The 19918-nt window shown below is 44.1% G+C and overlaps 1 long non-coding RNA gene across 2 annotated transcripts; it reads left to right on the forward strand.

The window, feature by feature from the left end:
• Positions 1-536: 536 nt before the first annotated feature.
• On the forward strand, positions 537-7648 carry LOC105021693. 2 transcript variants are annotated; one of them, XR_828847.3, is made up of 5 exons: positions 537-591; positions 1753-1778; positions 4129-4257; positions 5391-5563; positions 7443-7648. It is a non-coding gene; the product is annotated as an uncharacterized LOC105021693 (long non-coding RNA). The 2 variants fall into 2 exon arrangements; XR_828846.3 differs by having other exon boundaries at positions 5406-5563.
• Positions 7649-19918: the final 12270 nt, after the last annotated feature.

The following is a 19918-nucleotide window of genomic DNA, read 5'->3' on the forward strand; positions in this document are numbered from 1 at the left end:
CCTGCCTGAACCCAGCTGGGTTTGTGACTGGGGTCAATGGGCTGAGGTCTAATAAGGTGTCATCTGATGTTTTCTGCCTGGTGTGAGGCGGCATCAGTGTGTTGATGCAGGCAGGAGTGTTTGTTCCTCGCAGACTCTGGTGAAGAAGAATGAAGAAAATACACAAAGGCAAGCATACAGACTCCCTCACACACAAACTGACACACACACCCAAATATGCGCAAACACACACATACACTAAAGTCATCCACACTCCAGAATTATGGCAACAATTATTGGGTAATCAGCTTCTAAATTACATACCAATAACTTAAGCCACGATGTCTTTTGGGGTAGAATTCCCCAGTGACTGGGGTCCGATACACAAAGCATCATTTTAGGCTTGACCCCTCACCCCTCACCCCTCACCCCTCCACCCCCTGGCCTCAGCCCCTAATACCTTCCGGTCTCCATTATCCGGACATAGGGTTGGCGCTGAGTAAAGGTCAGGGTTGATAGCGCTGTCACTCAGGCTGGCGCCCAAAAATAGGTGCTCTGTGATTTTCACCAGCGGAAGGGCTGGGAGCTTCCTCGCGACAGGCAGACAGAGACGTGAGTTATGTCTTTCGGTTGACTTCATGTTGTTAACACCTTACATTCAAACAGGGACCGAGTGGAGAGCAAAGACAGGTATTCCTGAATGCTGATATATGTATATTAAAATGTTGTCACCTGTGGGCCGAAGTTGGAGCTATGAGAATGTTACGCTACCTCAGCATGGCCTATTTTTATTAATACTTTGCTGCCTAGGCAACAAGAACTCTAAATGGAATCCCAGACCTTTCCAAGTGAGGCTGGAGTAACAATCAAATAAACAACGTAGAGGTACTTCAGTTGATTTTATAGATACCCTTTTACATCTACACCAAGTGTTAATACAGATTCCCAGTCGAAAGTCCCAAAGAGCAAGCAATCAGAAGAAATGGATGCACAGTGGCTAAGGATGTATGTTAATTTGTGTAGGTGTGTGAATGTATATTCCTCTGGGTGTGTGTGTGTCTGTGGAATTATGTACAGGTAGATGACACACTCATAGAAAAACCAGGGGGAAAACTACAGCACAAGCCAATCACTGAACTGATTTTCCACCAACGCCAATGACTACAAACCATAATGTTCACTGAGGCCCTGCGTTCACTGAATGCACTCAAAGCCCTGAAACATCCCGAGGGCCCAGCATGTGCTCTGGTTGGCCTCTGGAATCTCAGCGATGCAGAGCAATAAGGTCTGAAGGCAGCAGGAAGAGATCTGCCAGTATGTACCTGTCGTAGACATGCATAGAGAACACCACCCGGAAAATAGATGTCCAACCTGGTCTGACACGACCATCAGCTGTTAAGATCCTTCCATCTTGCGGTACTAGGCTGGACTTCCTCTGGGTTCAGAAAGGATCACGTGAACCCAACCTGGAGGGATCTGCTCGATTCCACAGAGAAAACATTCCGTGACTGCCGGTGGCGGTACATCTCTAACCTTGACCTTTAGCACCCCTCCAGGTCGTTTACCATGTCATAAAACAAAATCACCGTCACCAGTGCCACATGGAGATGGCGTCGTTGGCAGTGCCCCGTGCCTTCATGGACGCCCCACAGTGTGGCAGGTGCAGCGATGAGCCATCAATCCACCTCTACGGCACAGCCACACCACCACGTGGAATGAAGGCCCTGAGGTGGGGTGGCTTTTTATGTGACTGTTCCTAACATGTTTCCTCAGGTTGCCGGTTCCCAGCGAGACAGAAGGTAGGATGTTCTGAGTGTGTGTGTGTGTGTGTGTGTGTGCGAGTATGTGCGTGTGTGTGGGTGGGTCTGTCATGATACTAGCTGTAACCACACTGCAAGTGTGACAGTGCCCTACCACAGGAATGTATGCCCCCATGCGGGCCCTTTAAATCCATATGGACTGAGCCATCCTGGTTATGATTGATTTAGCACAGCAGCGCTAACAAAGAAGCTTTACAAAGCAGCGCTAGCACGACTGCTGTAATTGCAACTAGAACTCACGTTTCACTTCGTTATTGGACATTTGTTGAGCTGCGTGTATGTGTGTGTGTGTGTGTTTGGGGGATAATGACTAACACCCTGACTCGCTCTCATGACTGTTGCAAAACAAAAGCATGTTTAAAAACGACTAATTGTGCCAGTTTAGGTATTAATTCCATGTGGTTAAGTTAAGGGGTTATGTTTTGCGAAGGCCTAACATGGATTTTTATTACGGTAACAGAACTACAAGGAGAGACACATAAGGATCACTGCAGTGTTAGTACTGTCATTGGTGACAGTCACTATTTTACGTCCCGGCCAAGACCCACCACACATTGGTAGAGGTGCTGACAGTTTGAACAGTGCATCTTTAGTGGTTTGCCTAATGCCGCTTATATTCTTGTAAGCAACTTTGTTATTGTTGTAGCCTTCGGGTGACCGTCATAAAACAAGAAACCAGGCAAGCCTAGTTCAGCCGGACCGCAATAGAAAGTATTGCCCTATTGAGATTTGGTCTTGGGTCGCCCATGTGAAAGGCTGTGTCACTAACCACTACACCACCAAGCACTACATTTGATGGGTGTCAATATGGCCTCTTGTGTCAATCCTGAAAAATCCTCTGGCCATTTTAACAGCTAATTGGCCATTCGTGAATGATATTGTTACAGTCAAACTGACTAACGTTTCTTACTAAGTTTACCTCCACCACAAATAGCATCAATGAACTGTTAGCATTTGCCACTGGCCGTTTGAACAGCTTATTAGCCAGTAATAGGCTTTACCAGTATCTACTAACTTACTGGACTAGTCAGGAATAGCAATTGCTAGCGAGTCTGCCAAAGCTATTTCATTTCATGGCATAAGAACATATTTTTTCTTTCATGGCATAAGAACGTACTTTTTTCTTTCATTCGTGAATGACATTGATACAATACCTATCAATAAAGGTAACGATAACTAACTTTTTCATCAAGTGAAACGACGAGAGAATTGTGGAAATAAAATAAATGAATTGCGTTGTTCACAATAAATTTGAACTTGAGCCTTCCACGTGAGAGGCACTGTCTTTAACCACAACGCCAACGCATTTCGTATTTCACTAGTCGCTAAACGCTATTGAGCATTGTGTTAAACTGACTTATTACGTTTACTTCCACCACAAATAGCGCCTATGAACTGTTAGCTTTTACCACTGGCCGTTTGAACAGCTTATTAGCCAGTAATAGGCTTATTAGTATCTACTAACTTCTTAGGAATAATCATAAGAATTGAGCAATTGCTAGCGAGACTGAAGACGAACGTTTCCATTCCAGAAACAGTCGCAATATAACCGTATACAGTCTTAGGCTCACTATAACGTAACTAATGTATGTTGTAGCCAGCAAATGTGTTTGTCTATCCTGACCCAAATGCATAGACGGATGAGTACTTCGAAAATCCACCAGAAAAAGTCGCTAAATAACTATAAACTGTCTTATTTCAGGCTTACTATCATGTAGACAGTTGAGGTTTTAGCCAGTAAGCTTTCATCTATATGGAATAATTCACAATGCGTATTTCACCTCGCCTGCAAGGAGATATGAACTTGAGACCTATAGTTTGCATGTCTGCTTCTTTAACCACTATGCTATTTAACAAGGTGTACCCTGCCAGCCAGCCAGCAAGCAAGCAAGACACATTCGCTGTTCTTGGCCAGGTCCGCTTACGCTGTCCGGGCAAAATAAACACATTTATATATTGATGAATGATTTTTCATGTCAAAATTATCTAGAGAAATTCATAGTTTACCCACCACAGTTTTTTCTGCCACTACATCAATGTGTTGGGCTTGATGTTCTGAGTTCTGCAGTGGAGTTAGTAGTGTCTGTCCAACTTGTATGGGTGCTTCCTCGCTCATTTAAAATTTCTCTCAGAACCGAGAAATGATAATAAATCGAACACCTGGCTCTCAAAGAGCGCCCGTATATATCAGGTGCTTCTGTAAAGATTGTTCGTGTCCTGACACACATGCAGGCGGACGTACGCACACGCACACGCACACGCACACGCAAAACGCACCCTGCTCGACTCTGTAATAACAGCTCATTAGATCATGTGATTGATCGCCCAGCGCTTCTGAGAGGAGAAGGAACAGGCAGGATGGGCCACTGCTTGCCAATGCCGAGGATGGTATGTGGGTGTGTGTGAGAAAAAAGGCAGAGGCAGAGAGGGGGACGGAGGCAGAGAGCAAGGAGGAGATGTGAGTTGTTTTTTTACGTAATGTTTCCCTTTCAAACGTTCTTTAGAAAGTTCTTTCAAGTCGCAAGTCTTTCTTAATATGACATTAGGTCGAGACGGTGAGTGAGTGTATGAGTGTGTGTGTGTGTGTGTGTGAGAGAGAGAGAGAGACAGAGATAAGCGAGTGAGGAAGACTGAAGAGAAAGAGATGATGGTAGTCAACGCAGGAGAGAAAGATAAAGAGATTGGGACATGGAGAGACGAATCATAAAGGGGGGAGATTGGGGGGGAGACAGTGGAAGAGAGAGAAACTACAAATAGAAACACCTGATAACAGACAGAACAGGGGCATGTGGAGGAGAGAGAGAAAGAAAGGAAAAGAGAGACAGAAATAAAGAAGGGGCAATAGGGAGAGAGAGAGATAGATAAGGAGGCGAAGTGAAAAAGATGATAGAGAAAGGAGAAAGAGAGGAGGGGTACCTGACAGAATGGGGACGTGTAGAGGGGGGACGAACGAGTGAGAAAGAGAGGGAGTGGTGGAAACAGACATAATGGGGACAGGACATAGAGGGGAGAGAGGAAAAGGGGATATGGAGAGGAAGAGGTTAGGAAGAGGTTAGGTTAGAGAGGAAGAAGTTAGGATAGAGAGGAAGAGGTTAGGATAGAGAGGAAGAGGTTAGGATAGAGAGGAAGAGGTTAGGATAGAGAGGAAGAGGTTAGGATAGAGAGGAAGAGGTTAGGATAGAGAGGAAGAGGTTAGGATAGAGAGGAAGAGGTTAGGATAGAGAGGAAGAGGTTAGGTTAGAGAGGAAGAAGTTAGGATAGAGAGGAAGAGGTTAGGATAGAGAGGAAGAGGTTAGGATAGAGAGGAAGTGGTTAGGATGTAGAGGAAGAGGTTAGGATAGAGAGGAAGAGGTTAGGATAGAGAGGAAGAGGTTAGGATAGAGAGGAAGTGGTTAGGATGTAGAGGCAGAGGTTAGGATAGAGAGGAAGTGGTTAGGATATTAGGATGGACAGGAAGTTGTTATTGCACTCCATTGCCTTCATAGTGCATTACATATCACCATGACCAATGTGCTGTGATCAGAAGGCCATTCAAGGCACATGCGTATTTTCAGGTGAACAAGCGCTGCCGGTTGCTTTTTGGCCCTACAGACTCTTTCTCAACAGCTCTCTGTAGTGTCTAACCTGCCGAGTGAAGTGACAGTGGTGCGCTGCACGCCAGAATGACAAGGGCAGACAAACTGGGAACGAGAGAGTGAGGGAGGAGGAGTAGAGCTTCAGCGGTCCATCTCTTCATGCCCCGGTCGCCCTCATCATTGTGTTCTGTAAGTCTCACGTTTCCCGGGGAACAGCGATGGCAGGTTGGCAGCCTCTGAGCAAACTGTCGGATTCGTTTAGATATGAGAGTGTTATAATCCAACAACTAATCCCATTATGACGGCGTGAAAATGTCTGTCCAGGCGGGCGATGAGGGACTGAAGTCTTTATGAACACCCCTGGAGATGTGGAACCTCCAGCTCCTGCACTCCGTTAGGCACCCAGGCTGTCTGATAGGCCGATTAGGATCAGTTCTGGGAAAACCTGCTTGACATAAAGTGTCCCTGGTTGTAAAGATAATAAGGCGATTGGGATTCAGGAACAACGGTGTGAAAGTGGATGGAGGGTGTTGTGTGTGTGTGTCCGTGTGTGTGTGTGTGGGTGTGTGTGCGGGTGCGGGTGCTCCATCTTGGCATGTATGTGTGTGTTTCGCAGGACAGAATTATGAAAAGGGGCGTGTCGGAACCCCAAGGCAGTTTCTTGTAGGAGGTTTTGAGTGATTAACTGTTTCAAGGCCCCAAGGTGCATTACCTGTTTAAGTACATTACCTGTTTAGGAACTTCCTGTAAATTCCTCCTTCTGCACTCATAATCAGCCTACAGAATACTTCAGCTACTGTCAGCATACAAGCTTTCTTTCACAGAGTGTCAGTGAAGATTTACCAACAATGACAGGTGGAATTTTAATTCATTTAAAATTCCACTCAATGCAGAAAGCTAACCAAATCCCCCATTTTGCTAATTGAAAAGCAAGAACTTCAGTGCACTTCCTGAATAGAGCTGATCTGAAAGGTGTCTTGACCCCGGGCCTGAGTGTAATTGCCTGATGCTGTGTGGTCACTTAGTTTTTACAATGCAGGCATCCAGTCACAACGTGCCAGTGGATAACAGACACCTGTTGGTTGTTTATAACGCCCGTACCTGTGTTCCTGATCACTGTCCCTATTTAGGTTCTTCCTTTGCCAGTGTATCTTGTCGTTCTTTGTTTGCTTTGTTTTGTTCTGCCTTGTGACTTAGTTTTATGGAATGTCCTCCGTTCTCCCTGCACTTGTGTCCTTCCTCTGTGTGACATCATTACACATTTGTTGCTGCTGTCACTGATATCATTGTTCCTGGTTATTACCATCCATAGGTTTTCACTTCATATCAGCTGTGTTTGATACACTCTTACCCTAGATAACCATTCATATCAGCTGTGTTTGATACACTCTTACCCTACATAACCATTCATATCAGCTGTGTTTGATACACTCTTACCCTACATAACCATTCATATCAGCTGTGTTTGATACACTCTTACCCTACATAACCATTCATATCAGCTGTGTTTGATACACTCTTACCCTACATAACCATTCATATCAGCTGTGTTTGATACACTCTTACCCTAGATAACCATTCATATCAGCTGTGTTTGATACACTCTTACCCTACATAACCATTCATATCAGCTGTGTTTGATACACTCTTACCCTACATAACCATTCATATCAGCTGTGTTTGATACACTCTTACCCTACATAACCATTCATATCAGCTGTGTTTGATACACTCTTACCCTAGATAACCATTCATATCAGCTGTGTTTGATACACTCTTACCCTACATAACCATTCATATCAGCTGTGTTTGATACACTCTTACCCTACATAACCATTCATATCAGCTGTGTTTGATACACTCTTACCCTACATAACCATTCATATCAGCTGTGTTTGATACACTCTTACCCTACATAACCATTCATATCAGCTGTGTTTGATGCACTGATACACAATTCTGCCTCTTTTTTGTAACGCTTTTCAGGTTTCTAATCAATAAACAGAATTTAATTCATACAAAACCTGTTAGTATTCATAATGCAACCTGTATTTTTCTCCTGTCCCAGAGCAACTCTCCTGTCCCAGAACAACTCACCTGTCCCAGAGCAACTCACCTGTCCAAGAACAACTCTCATGACATTTACTCTGTATTGGTCTCTGTACTTTAACTCAGTATCTGTTATGACACTTGTTCCCGTATATACGATTAAACAAGGAATGTACAGTTATGCCTATAGTATTCACTTGATAAATTGCATCTATATACATTAATTGCTGTCCCATCAGATCAGAAATCAGTTTTCTGCTTGGATTGGATTGTATGTTGCCTTTCACTAACATTTGGAGAGCCACTGAACTGCACCATCATTGTCTGACATTTACACTTCATAGGAGCTTTCCCATTTGACATACACTACATTCAACATGAATAAATCCAAACTTTCTGTTTTTTTGTTGTTTATTTTTACTCTGGGATGATAATGTTTAATTGCTACCATGCCTTCGGGATGCTGACACAAAGATCAGAAAACAATTGCTCACCGGGCAGCTTGCATAGCAGTAGGAATGAGAGAGAAGAAAGAGACTGAGAAAGTGAGAGTTTTTGTGTGAGAAAGAAAGATAGAGACAGCATGAGTGCGCGAAAGAGTGACAGATAGTCTCAGATAGGGAGAGCAAGAGAGAGAGAGAGAGAGAGACAGCGGGAGAAGGACAGACAGTGAGAGGGAGAAAGAGAGGCTGGAGCAGAAGTTGTTGTTCAAATTAAGTAAGAATTCTAAGTGTTTGACTGCTGGCAGAACATTCCCAGTTTGGCTGTGAAGTGATGGGTCGGACGCCAGGCCCTGTTCCTCCTTAGATGGCCCAAAGTGAGAGAACAGAACAGCACAGAATGGTACATAAGCACAACCCCCACACCCACCCCCCCACACACACAGGCCATTAGAGAGAAAATGATTCACATTAGATAAATTACTGTGCGGCTTACTGGTTATTTAACATGAGTCGAGTCCACCTCGAGCAACGACTCTGAGTGAAGAGTCGAGTCCACCTCGAGCAACGACTCTGAGTGAAGAGTCGAGTCCACCTCGAGCAACGACTCTGAGTGAAGAGTCGAGTCCACCTCGAGCAACGACTGAGTGAAGAGTCGAGTCCACCTCGAGCAACGACTCTGAGTGAACTTGTAGGAAATCATGTTGGTTCAATGTATGGCTTCCTATCCTTTATTTAGAAAGCAGTTGCCCATCAAACAGATAGTTTGTTGAAAGTTTGTTGATATTATTACTTTGTAGAGCATCTACGGATGGAAATTGGGACTTTAACCCCAAATAGATATAAATCTATTTCTGCCGGAAACGAAGTCTTCTCTGTTCTTTTTTTTTGTAACAACTGAATTTAATTGTCCAGCAGCCGATGGGCTTATCTAATCATATTTGCAATCTGTCATTTGTGTTGTTTCTTCAGACATTCATAATTTATTTTAACGGTTATTTTGATCTCTGTTCGCGAAGGTACTCACATTTGCCGAGTGCATTAGAATGGTTATTTCGGACTAAGTAGATTATATTGCTATTTATTATTATTTACCCCATTATTTTACCAGGCATTAGCTGAAATATAACCTTGTGGCGTGTGCACATGTCTGCGATTCAATTGTACAGCAGTAATTTGTTTATTAAATGCATCAGGTGGTGTTAAGAAGTGAATCTGCGTTGCCTGGGGTGGTAAAGCATGGGTGAGAATCCAACCTACTGCTCTTTCAGGAAGGAAATCTCTCCTCTATCTCTCCTTACTTTCTTGGCAAATAAAGAGTTCACATGGCTTAAATGACATCATTTAAAGAAGTGAGCGTATGCAACACCCTCTGGTCTCGCATGGTTGAATGTTAAACCCCAGTGTTGGCAGGGTGTAAACGGTGTTTTGTTGCGGTCCCAAACCAAATTAAAGGAGTAATCCACTCCCAGTTACACAAATCAGAACTCTCAGTTTGATGAAAGCCTTCCTCCTTCCATAGTTCACATCTTTTATGGGAAAAACTCAACACATGTGGAAGGAATCTTATTGCGTGTGGACCACGTTAGTTTCTCAGTCACATATGTACACAGAGCAACTTAAAACGCTTGACCCGTTCCTTTCTCGTCATCATCGGTCGTTTGGTCCATTGCCGGCGTGAAGTCGCCCACAGAGTCATGGGTAAACAGTATGGGACCGAACACGCACCCCTGAGGGATCCCCATGTTTAGGGATTGTGGTGCGGATGTGTAGTTGACCAACCTCACCATCTGGGGGGCACTCAGTCAGTGCCTTGTTTTGACAGGAAAGCACGACTGAGATGACATTCCCTCGACTGAAGATGGAAGCTGGCACGTACTAATCCACACACACACACACACACAAACACACACACACACCCACACACACACACGCACACACACACACACACACACACACCCCCCGGTAGTGGGGTTGGGTTGTGGGGAGTTCCACTGCTCTCATGCTGCTGGATTCTCAGTTGTGTTAATCGTACATGATAAATTGCCCATAAAATATGAAAGCTTCCATTTGTATACCAGTAGGAAGTATAAATCACAAATAGGATAATGTCATGCTGCTAAAGGATGTAGGGATCGTTTCAGACTGAGTAATTGCTAACGTCTGGATATCTGCAGATTTTTTTTCTACATTTATTTGGTGTGGAAGGAAGAGGGGCAGGGGGCAGAAAATGGGTCATTGAACTCTACGCCCTTGGGGGGGTGGGGGGGGGGGTGGAGGGGGCTCAGGTGGGTGAGGATGGGGGCGGTGGAGGGGATGAGAGACTCACCGAAGCATCAGTTAGGGAGACACATTGGGAAAGAGGGAGACTGAACTCGCGAACCCATCTGACCTCAATTTGAAAAAATCAACTGAGCTAATCAAGATTTCTCTAAATGCTCCAGTTCCTTTTCCCCTCCCCCCCAGACTCTTCTCGTGCCACCCCTCTTTTTCTCCACTCCCTTCATCGTCTTCATCTTCCTGATTCAATTGTGTGTTCTCGTGGACGTATTGCAGTCCCGAGTCAATAAGCAGCTCATGGCGTACCACCTGGAACACAATGAGTGCTATGCAGTGAGGGCTTCAGGTCTGGTTCCCCGCGCTGTCATAGGGACGGTAAAGACAATATTAATATGGTCTGGATAAGAAGCTCCATTGTGTATCAGTGGTCATTAATCTATCACAGGCATGTGACGGTGTGTGGACCATGCAAGGTATATTGGTGCAGAGACCGCAGTGTATTGGGAGTAGTGCAGAGACCGCAGTGTATTGGGATTAGTGCAGAGACTGCAGTGTATTAGGAGTAATGTAGAGACTGCAGTTTATTAGGAGTAGTGTAGAGACTGCAGTTTATTGGGATTAGTGTATAGACCGCAGTTTATTGGGATTAGTGTAGAAACCGCAGTGTATTGAGATTAGTTTAGAGACCGCAGTGTATTGGGATTAGTGTAGAGACTGCAGTGTATTGGGATTAGTACAGAGACCGCAGTGTATTGGGATTAGTGCAGAGACTGCAGTGTATTGGGATTAGTGCAGAGACTGCAGTGTATTGAGATTACTGCTACAGAGTGGTTTGAGAATTACCTGTCCGAAACAACCCATTGTCTTACATAAAGGAGAACATTGACAGTAGTCTCTGGGCCAAAAATAAATGAAGAATCCACAATGCCGTTTTAAATCTAGGTCGTTTTTAGGCAGTTTACACTATTACTTTGGCTTGTGAAACATCTCAAACTGGTTTTAATATCAATCAACACAATTTGTCTGATGTGAAGGTTGCTCAAGGTTGTCGAACGACTCAGACAAAATGCGTAGTATTTGCCAATCTTAAACACTCTAGTGGAAGGTAATTCCGTGGAAAAGGTTGAAATTAACCAAAAGGCAAGGTGGTTGCATCTCAATATGTAAAGCATGCAGATGTGGTCAAGAGGTTTAGCCTTAGTTTGATCAAACATTAGAACGGGGTAGACCTGAGATCAATACGACTTTACCTCTGGTATGCTAATTGGTGCCAGATGTAGTGGTTCCAGATGTAGTGGTTCCAGCATCTCTGAAACAGCTGACCTCCTGGGCTTCTCACAAACTACAGTTCCTACATTTTATGGAGAGTGGTGGAAGAAACCAAAAACATCTAGCGAGAGCGTCAGTTCTCTGGGCCTCGAGAACACCTTGTTAGTGAAAGAGGTCAGAGGAGCATGGCTAGACAAAAAGACCACTCGTTACAACATCTGTGTGAGGAAGGGCATCTCTGCACGCGTCCAACCATGAAACAGGCGACTGCAAAAGGGGGCCTAGTTGGTACTGCTCCACACCCCGTCACATGAAGGACGGCAGGGTGAGTTATTTATTCTAAGTCAAACCCACATGCCTATGTCGAGGCTACAATCACCAAATATACCTGCAATCTTTCCCACTATGTCACTTTTAAGGATTTCAATCTTATTTTAAAATCTCATGCCAGTTGTTTTTGTAGAGCTGGCTGGAAAACCAAACTGTGCCCCCCGACCAGGGTTCACCCACCTCCCCAAAAAGAAAACTCTGAAGAGAGGTGCAGAAAGTACAGGAGATTAAATAATGATGAGAGGGGATGTTATGAGGGCAGCAAAAACCTCTCTCTTTTTGCTTTCTCTGCCCTCCTGCTGTGATAATGTCCTGTCTGTCTCCCCTCATCTGTCTGCCTGTCCCTTCATTCCCTGTCGCCCTCTTTCATCACGTATCTGTCCATCCTTCACCTTCGCTGCTGTGGTTCTGCTTTCATCGCTGTCTCTTTCGGCATCTTTCCAAGCATTCTGGTTTTTCGCTTTTCCTTCTCCTGTTTCCGTCTTAGTCAGCGGGAGATGGAGTGCCTGGGGGAAGAGAGACAGAGTGAAAAAGGAAGAGAGAGGACAGTCTATGTGTACACTGCCCAAGAAATGAGGTGGAAGCAGAGCTGCACCTCCTAACGTCCTGCCAAATGAATGACCACATTGGAGACACATATTTTCCTCAGATCGAAGAGACCCGCAAACAATTTGAAATCAAGTCAAACACTGAGAAACTCCCATGTTGGGGAGACAAAATACCACACTGTGCAATCACAGCAGCACGATTTGTGACCATTTGCCATGAAGAAAGGGCAACCAGCCGAGAACAAACAAAATTGTAAACATAAACCCTATCCATGTCTTCTTTCCCTGTAGTATATTCAAGCAGGTTAGCTTGAATCCGCCAAATACCCATGAAAAATGTAAACATTTGCTAGGCAACACTTTTCCTAAGCCGGCACCACACCTTTACATGCTGGAGCTCAGAGTCACGGTTCTTCCTTCGGGGCAGATCAGATCCAGGAAATTATCCTCCCACAGCCGTCAGCCTGCTGTCCCCTACAGACATGTTGAGGTTCCCACACATCTTTTTCTGGTAAGGGATTGTGATGCAGAGAACAGAAAGGGGAGGAAATAGTTTCTTCTGCATTTTCAGATGAATAAAAAAAACATTGGGTTTATTATGTGCCTGTTTTTTTTTTTTTTATGTGCGCGAGATCTATGTGGGAGATAGAAGGGCATACCCACTATCAAACAGAAGAGGAGTGAAGGGGTCATCGAACCATCTAAATGTTCACTCTAAATAGAAGAGGGTTCCTGGCAGAGGCGGTTTTACAGATTTGGGGGCCCTAAGCAGAGACTGGTTGAGGTCCCAAAATCATCTATTTTTCCCCTTAGTGTCCTTATCAAAGCCACGCCAGCAACATTGTGAACATACCTTCTTTCTTTCCTATCTTCCTTGTTGAATGGGACTGTCACTTCCAAAGACACTTGCATTTCTGTCCCTTTCAGTTGAGTAAATCAGTTTGTTAAAAAATATATATCTGAAGGGAACATACTGCCTTATGGACCCTTATGTTATGACTACAGTGAAACACAAAGCACTTAGCCACTTTGTTCAAGTGTACAGTTTCTTAATCATGATCAAGTGCCTTCATAAACAAACCCGATTCCAAAAAAGTTGGGACCCTTTACAGTTGTGAAAAAAAAACAGAATGCAATGATGTGGAAGTTTCAAATTTCTGTATTTTATTCAGAATACAACATAGATGACATATCAAATGTTTAAACGGAGAAAATGTATCACTTTAAAGGAAAAATAAGTTGATTTTGAATTTCATGGCATCAACACATCTCAAAAAAGTTGGGACAAGGCCATGTTTACCACTGTGTGGCATCCCCTCTTCTTTTTATAACAGACTGCAAACGTCTGGGGACTGAGGAGACAAGTTGCTCAAGTTTATGAGTGTTGTCCCATTCTTGTCTAATACAGGCTTCTAGTTGCTCAACTGTCTTAGATCTTCTTTGTCGCACCTTCCTCTTTATGATGCGCCAAATGTTTTCTGTGGGTGAAAGATCTGGACAGCAGGCTGGCCATTTCAGTACCCGGATCCTTCTTCTATGCAGCCATGACATTGTAATTGATGCAGTATGTGGTCTGGCATTGTCATGTTGGAAAATGCAAGGTCTTCCCTGAAAGAGACGACGTCTGGATGTGAGCAAATGTTGTTCTAGAACTTGGATATAACTGTCAACATTGATGGTGCCTTTCCAGATGGGTAGGCTGCCCATGCCACACGCACTCATGCAACCCCATACCATCAGAGATGCAGGCTTCTGAAATGAGCGCTGATAACAACTTGGGTTGTCCTTGTCCTCTTTAGTCGGGATGACATGGCGTCCCAGTTTTCCAAAATGAACTTCAAATTTTGATTCGTCTGACCACAGAACACTTTTCCACTTTAAATGATCCTTGGGCCAGAGAAAACGTCTGCGCTTCTGGATCCTGTTTAGATACGGCTTCTTTTTTTTTTGCCGGCAACGGCGAATGGCACGGTGGATTGTGTTCACTGACAATGTTTTCTGGAAGTATTCCTGAGCCCATGTTGTGATTTCCATTACAGTATCATTCCTGTATGTGATGCAGTGGCGTCTGAGGGCCTGAAGATCACAGCCATCCAGTATGGTTTTCCGGCCTTGACCCTTACGCACAGAGATTGTTCCAGATTCTCTGAATCTTTGGATGATATTATGCACTGTAGATGATGATAACTTCAAACTCTTTGCAATTTTTCTCTGAGAAACTCCTTTCTGATATTGCTCCACTATTTTTCACCGCAGCATTGGGGGAATTGGTGATCCTCTGCCCATCTTGACTTCTGAGAGACACTGCCACTCTGAGAGGCTCTTTTTATACCCAATCATGTTGCCAATTGACATAATAAGTTGCAAATTGGTCTTCCAGCTGTTCCTTATCTGTACATTTAACTTTTCCGGACTCTTATTGCTACCTGTCCCAGCTTTTTTGGAATGTGTAGCTCTCATGAAATCCAAAATGAGCCAATATTTGGCATGACATTACAAAACATTCGATATGTTATCTATATTCTATTGTGAATTAAATATAAGTTTATGAGATTTGTAAATTATTCCATTCCTTTTTTAATCACAATTTGTACAGTGTCCCAACTTTTTTGGAATCGGGTTTGTACCTTCCTTTTCTCACTGTCCTGCACCTTTCCTTATCTGTCAGCTGGGAGGGCCACATATACCTGGAACAGACATTACATTCTGTGTCACTACACTGTCAGAGCTTTCTCGTGGAGCCAAGACGTCAACATCGCTAATTTGTGATGAGTAGCACTGTCGCAGTAACCATCATAATCAACATTTGTGTCATTATAATCAACATACGTGATGTTAGAAGAACGACATGATGGAATTGAATCAATGTCTTCTTAACCTCTGTCAGCTGGTCGTTCTTGATGGTCCAGGTCAGGGATAGCGCTTTCTTATTTGACTATCAAACTGTCATATTCCGTAGGTAGTAGCCATAGTCGCTAAGCTATTCACGTTTATGACACGAGCTGTAGCCAGAGCGTTACGGACGGATATATCTGTTACAACCGTTATGAACACTCGTGCCATTTTTCTCCTTCCTTCTTTTTTTCTGCCCGGCTCACAATTTTTCTGTCCATGTTTTGTGTTGGGTAGCAGGCTCAGGCTGACTGAGTAAGCTGCCTAACGTCTTTTGGGCTGCTTTGGTGAGAAACAATATGGGACCGACCATTTGAGTAAGAGAGGGGGGTTCGGTCTGAAACATATAATGTATTAGAAGGCATGATTTTATTTAATAATTTTGAGCAACACAATCAGATTTTAAGACAAAAAATTATTACAAAAAACTATGTATTATTATATTTCAAATTGTATTTCAGTTAGAATTTTTCTTGGGGTCCTGGGCCTTCTGGGGCCATAGGGGGCTGTCTATCTTGTCTAATGTTACCAACCATCTCTGGTTCCTGGAGGACCCCTTAGGGGTTCTTCAAATTCCAACTGTGATGGAACCTCTGTCAGTTCCTCTAGAAACATTTTAGACATTCCTCAGCTAAGTTCCTCAAATAACTTATGGGGGTCTCCACAGATTTCCGTTCGAAGCACCTCTAAAAGATTCTCCTTGGAGAATGACTAAGCCATCGTTCACACAAACCCTGCAGATTGAGATGTACCACAAAACCCTCCCCCTCGCCCCCTTCAGGGAGTATGCCACTACCCAGATGCCCCCCCGCCCCCAGGTCCGGGGCGCGCCAGCCTGTGTCAAGAGCCCGCTGGGCGGATGGCGTGTGGGGGGGGGGGGCTGAACTTGACATGTTCAGCTGGCCATAGTCTAAAGGATTTTGGGCAGGGTGCCAGGGTTGCCCTGCTGCCAGGGTTGCCCTGTTGCTGGGACACAGGCAGACGGAAGAGGCATGGAGGTGGGGCCTTCTCGCCTCTGTCTGCTGTTGATTGTGAGGAAGACAAAGATGGGAGGAAGGAGGACGTTGGTTGTTTTGTGGAGGGTTGGAGCCTGTGGCGATGGTTTGAAGTCCTGTGGCTCTGGTGTCTTCACCGCTGAACACACACACACACGCACACACACACACACGCACACACACACACACACACACACGCACACACACATACACACACACGCACACACACACACACATGCACACACACACACACACACACATGCACACTGGTAAAGGTGGCACATGTACAGTTGGAAGAACAAGTATTTGATACACTGCCGATTCTGTAAGTTTTCCCACTTACAAAGCATGTAGAGGTCTGTCATTTTTATCATAGGTACTCTTCAACTGTGAGTGATGGAATCTAAAACAAAAATCCAGAAAATCACATTGTATGATTTTTAAGTAATTGATTTGCATTTTATTGCATGACATAAGTATTTGATACATCAGAAAAGCAGAACATAATATTTGGTACAGAAACCTTTGTTTGCAATTACAGGAGATATTACGTTTCCTGTAGTCCTTGACCAGGTTTGCACACACTGCAGCAGGGATTTTGGCCCACTACTCCATACAGACCTTCTCCAGAACCTTCATTTTTCGGGGCTGTTGCTGGGCAATATGGACTTTCAGCTCCCTCCAAAGATGTTCTATTGGGTTCAGGTCTGGAGACTGGCTAGACCACTCCAGGAACTTGAGATGCTTCTTACGGAGCCACTCCTTAGTTGCCCTGGCTGTGTGTTTCGGGTCGTTGTCATGCTGGAAGACCCAGCCACGACCCATCTTCAATGCTCTTACTGAGGGAAGGAGGTTGTAGGCCAAGATCTCGCGATACATGGCCCCATCCTCCCCTCAATACGATGTAGTCATCCTGTCCCCTTTGCAGAAAAGCATCCCCAAAGAGTGATGTTTCCACCTCCATGCTTCACAGTTTGGATGGTGTTCTTGGGGTTGTACTCCTCCTTCTTCTTCCTCCAAACACGTTGAGTGGAGTTTAGACCAAAAAGCTAAATTTTTGTCTCATCAGACCACATGATCTTCCCCATTCCTCCTCTGGATCGTCCAGATGGTCATTGGCAAACTTGAGACGGGCCTGGACATGCGCTTGCTTGAGCAGGGGGACCTTGCATGCGTTGCAGGATTTTAATCCATGACGGTGTAGTGTGTTACTAATGGTTTCCTTTGAGACTGTAGTCCCAGCTCTCTTCAGGTCATTGACCAGGTCCTGCCGTGTAGTTCTGGGCTGATCCCTCACCTTCCTCATGATCATTGATGCCCCACAAAGTGAGCTCTTGCATGGAGCCCCAGACCGAGGGAGATTGACCGTCATCTTGAACTTCTTCCATTTTGTAGTAATTGCGCCAACAGTTGTTGCTTTCTCACCAAGCTGCTTGCCTATTGTCCTGTAGCCCATCCCAGCCCTGTGCAGGTCTACAGTTTGGTGCATTCTGAGAGAAAAAGAACGCACTGGTGAGCTCTGCAACACAAAAAAGCCTGGACATCCACGGAAGACAAATGTGGTGGATGATCGTAAAATATATTTTCCATGGTAAAGAAAAACCACTGTACAACATCCAGCCAAGTGAAGATCATTCTCCAGGTGGTAGGCGTTTCATTGTAACAAGTCTACCATAAAGAGAAGACTTCATGAGAGCAAATACAGACGGTTCACCACAAGGTGCAAACCATTCATAAGCCTCAAGAATAGAAAGGCCAGATTAGACTTGGCCAAAAAAATTCTAAAAAAGCCAGCCCAGTTCTGGAACAGCATTCTTTGGACAGATGAGACTAAGATCAACTTTTATCAGAATGATGGGAAGAAAAAGGTATGGAGAAGGCTTGGAACGGCTCATGATCCGAAGCATACCACATCATCTGTAAAACACAGTGCAGGCAGTGTGATGGCATGGGCATGCATGGCTTCCTGGGTCACTAATGTTTATTGATGATGTGACAGAAGACAGAAGCAGCCAGATGAATTCTGAAGTGTATAGGGATATATTGTCTGCTCTGATTCAGACAAATTCAGAAAGTTGATTGGACGGCGCTTCACTTTACAGATGGACAATGACACAAAACATACTGTAAAAATAATCCAGGAGTTTTTTAAGCCAAAGGCGAGTCAATCATCTGATCTCAACCCGATCGAGCATGCATTTCGCTTTCTGAAGACAAAATGTATGCAGCAAGACCCATGAACAAACAAGAACTGAAGAAAACTGCAGTAAAGCCCTGGCAAAGCATCACAAAGGAGGAAACCCACCATTTGGTGATGTCCATGCCTTCTAGCCTTCAAGCGGTCTTTGACTGTAAAGGATTCTCGACAAAGTATCAAAAATGAAGATTTTATTTATGATTGTGTTAATTTGTACAATTACATTTGAGTCCCTGAAATAAGGGGACTGTGTACGAAAAAAGTTGCAATTCCTAAACGTTTCATAGCATATTTGTGTTCAACAGCTGGAAAGAAAGTCTGCGCTTCAATTGCATCTCAGTTGTTTCATTTCAAATCCATTGTGGTGGCATACAGAGCAAAAATTATAAAAATTGTGCCAGTGTCCAAATATTTCTGGACCTAACTGTACATACTAGCAAAAAGATACAAACACACACACACACACACACACACACACACACACAGTGATGCAGCCACACATGCACACACACTCAAAAACTCACTAGTAACAACCATGCACTCACACACACACACAAACACGCACACACATACACGGCACCCCCTCACATCCTTTGATAGTAAAGCTGAAATCATCAACCACGATGAAGACCAAACTTATCCAATAATATTGGGCAATTAGGTTTTTGTCGGTTGCTTTTTGCGATGGACTAATCACAACAGTTTGAGAAAATGACCCCCAAAACGACAGCTTGATTGTATTCTGTGAAGCCCAGTTCAGTGTGTGAGTGATTACCTCTAGCTGCTTTAGATTAGGCCCATGTCAACTGGGATGAATGGATTGGGTGGTTACTGTGTAGTGTGTGCGTGTGTTTTTGTGTGTGTGTTCGTGTGTGTGTTTGAGGTTATTCTGGCATCTATTTCTTCTGATTCTGCTCTGATGACTGAACTCTGTGTGTATTAGTCTCAAAAAGATAAGTCCTCCTCAACTCTGATCACACAAACTACTAGCAGACCCAAGACTGTTCTTCATCCCAGATCTCACTTTCTATCAGCCCCCTCTTTCTCTCTCTCTCTCTCTCTCTCTCTCTCTCTCTCTCTCTCTCTCGCTCTCTCTCTCTCTCTTCTGTCTCTCCATGTGAATCACCTTCTGACACTTGTAATCAGCATTATTCATGAACCCACAATTAAAAGTGTCATAGCAGTTGGGCTTGACTAGTTAATTGGGGATAAAAGAGAAAGAGAATGAGAGGTAGGGGCTGGTTAGTTTATGCGAGAAAGAGGGTGAGAGATAATGAGAGAAAGAGGGTGAGAGATAATGAGAGAAATAGGGTGAGCGATAATGAGAGAAAGAGGGTGAGAGATAATGAGAGAAAGCAATAAAAAGAGTGAGGGTACAAAATCCAATCCAAAAAAAATGCAAGAATTTCCACAAGAATAACTACGATGGAACCTTGAAAGAGGCATCTCCTCTCTGAGATAGGAAACATAAAACCTGCGCACAAGTCGAGAGACTCATGGAGAGATCAAAGTAGTCGGAAACGGACAATTACGTTAAAAAGATA

This window comes from Esox lucius, chromosome 14 (assembly GCF_011004845.1).
Source record: "Esox lucius isolate fEsoLuc1 chromosome 14, fEsoLuc1.pri, whole genome shotgun sequence".
NCBI lineage: Eukaryota > Metazoa > Chordata > Actinopteri > Esociformes > Esocidae > Esox > Esox lucius.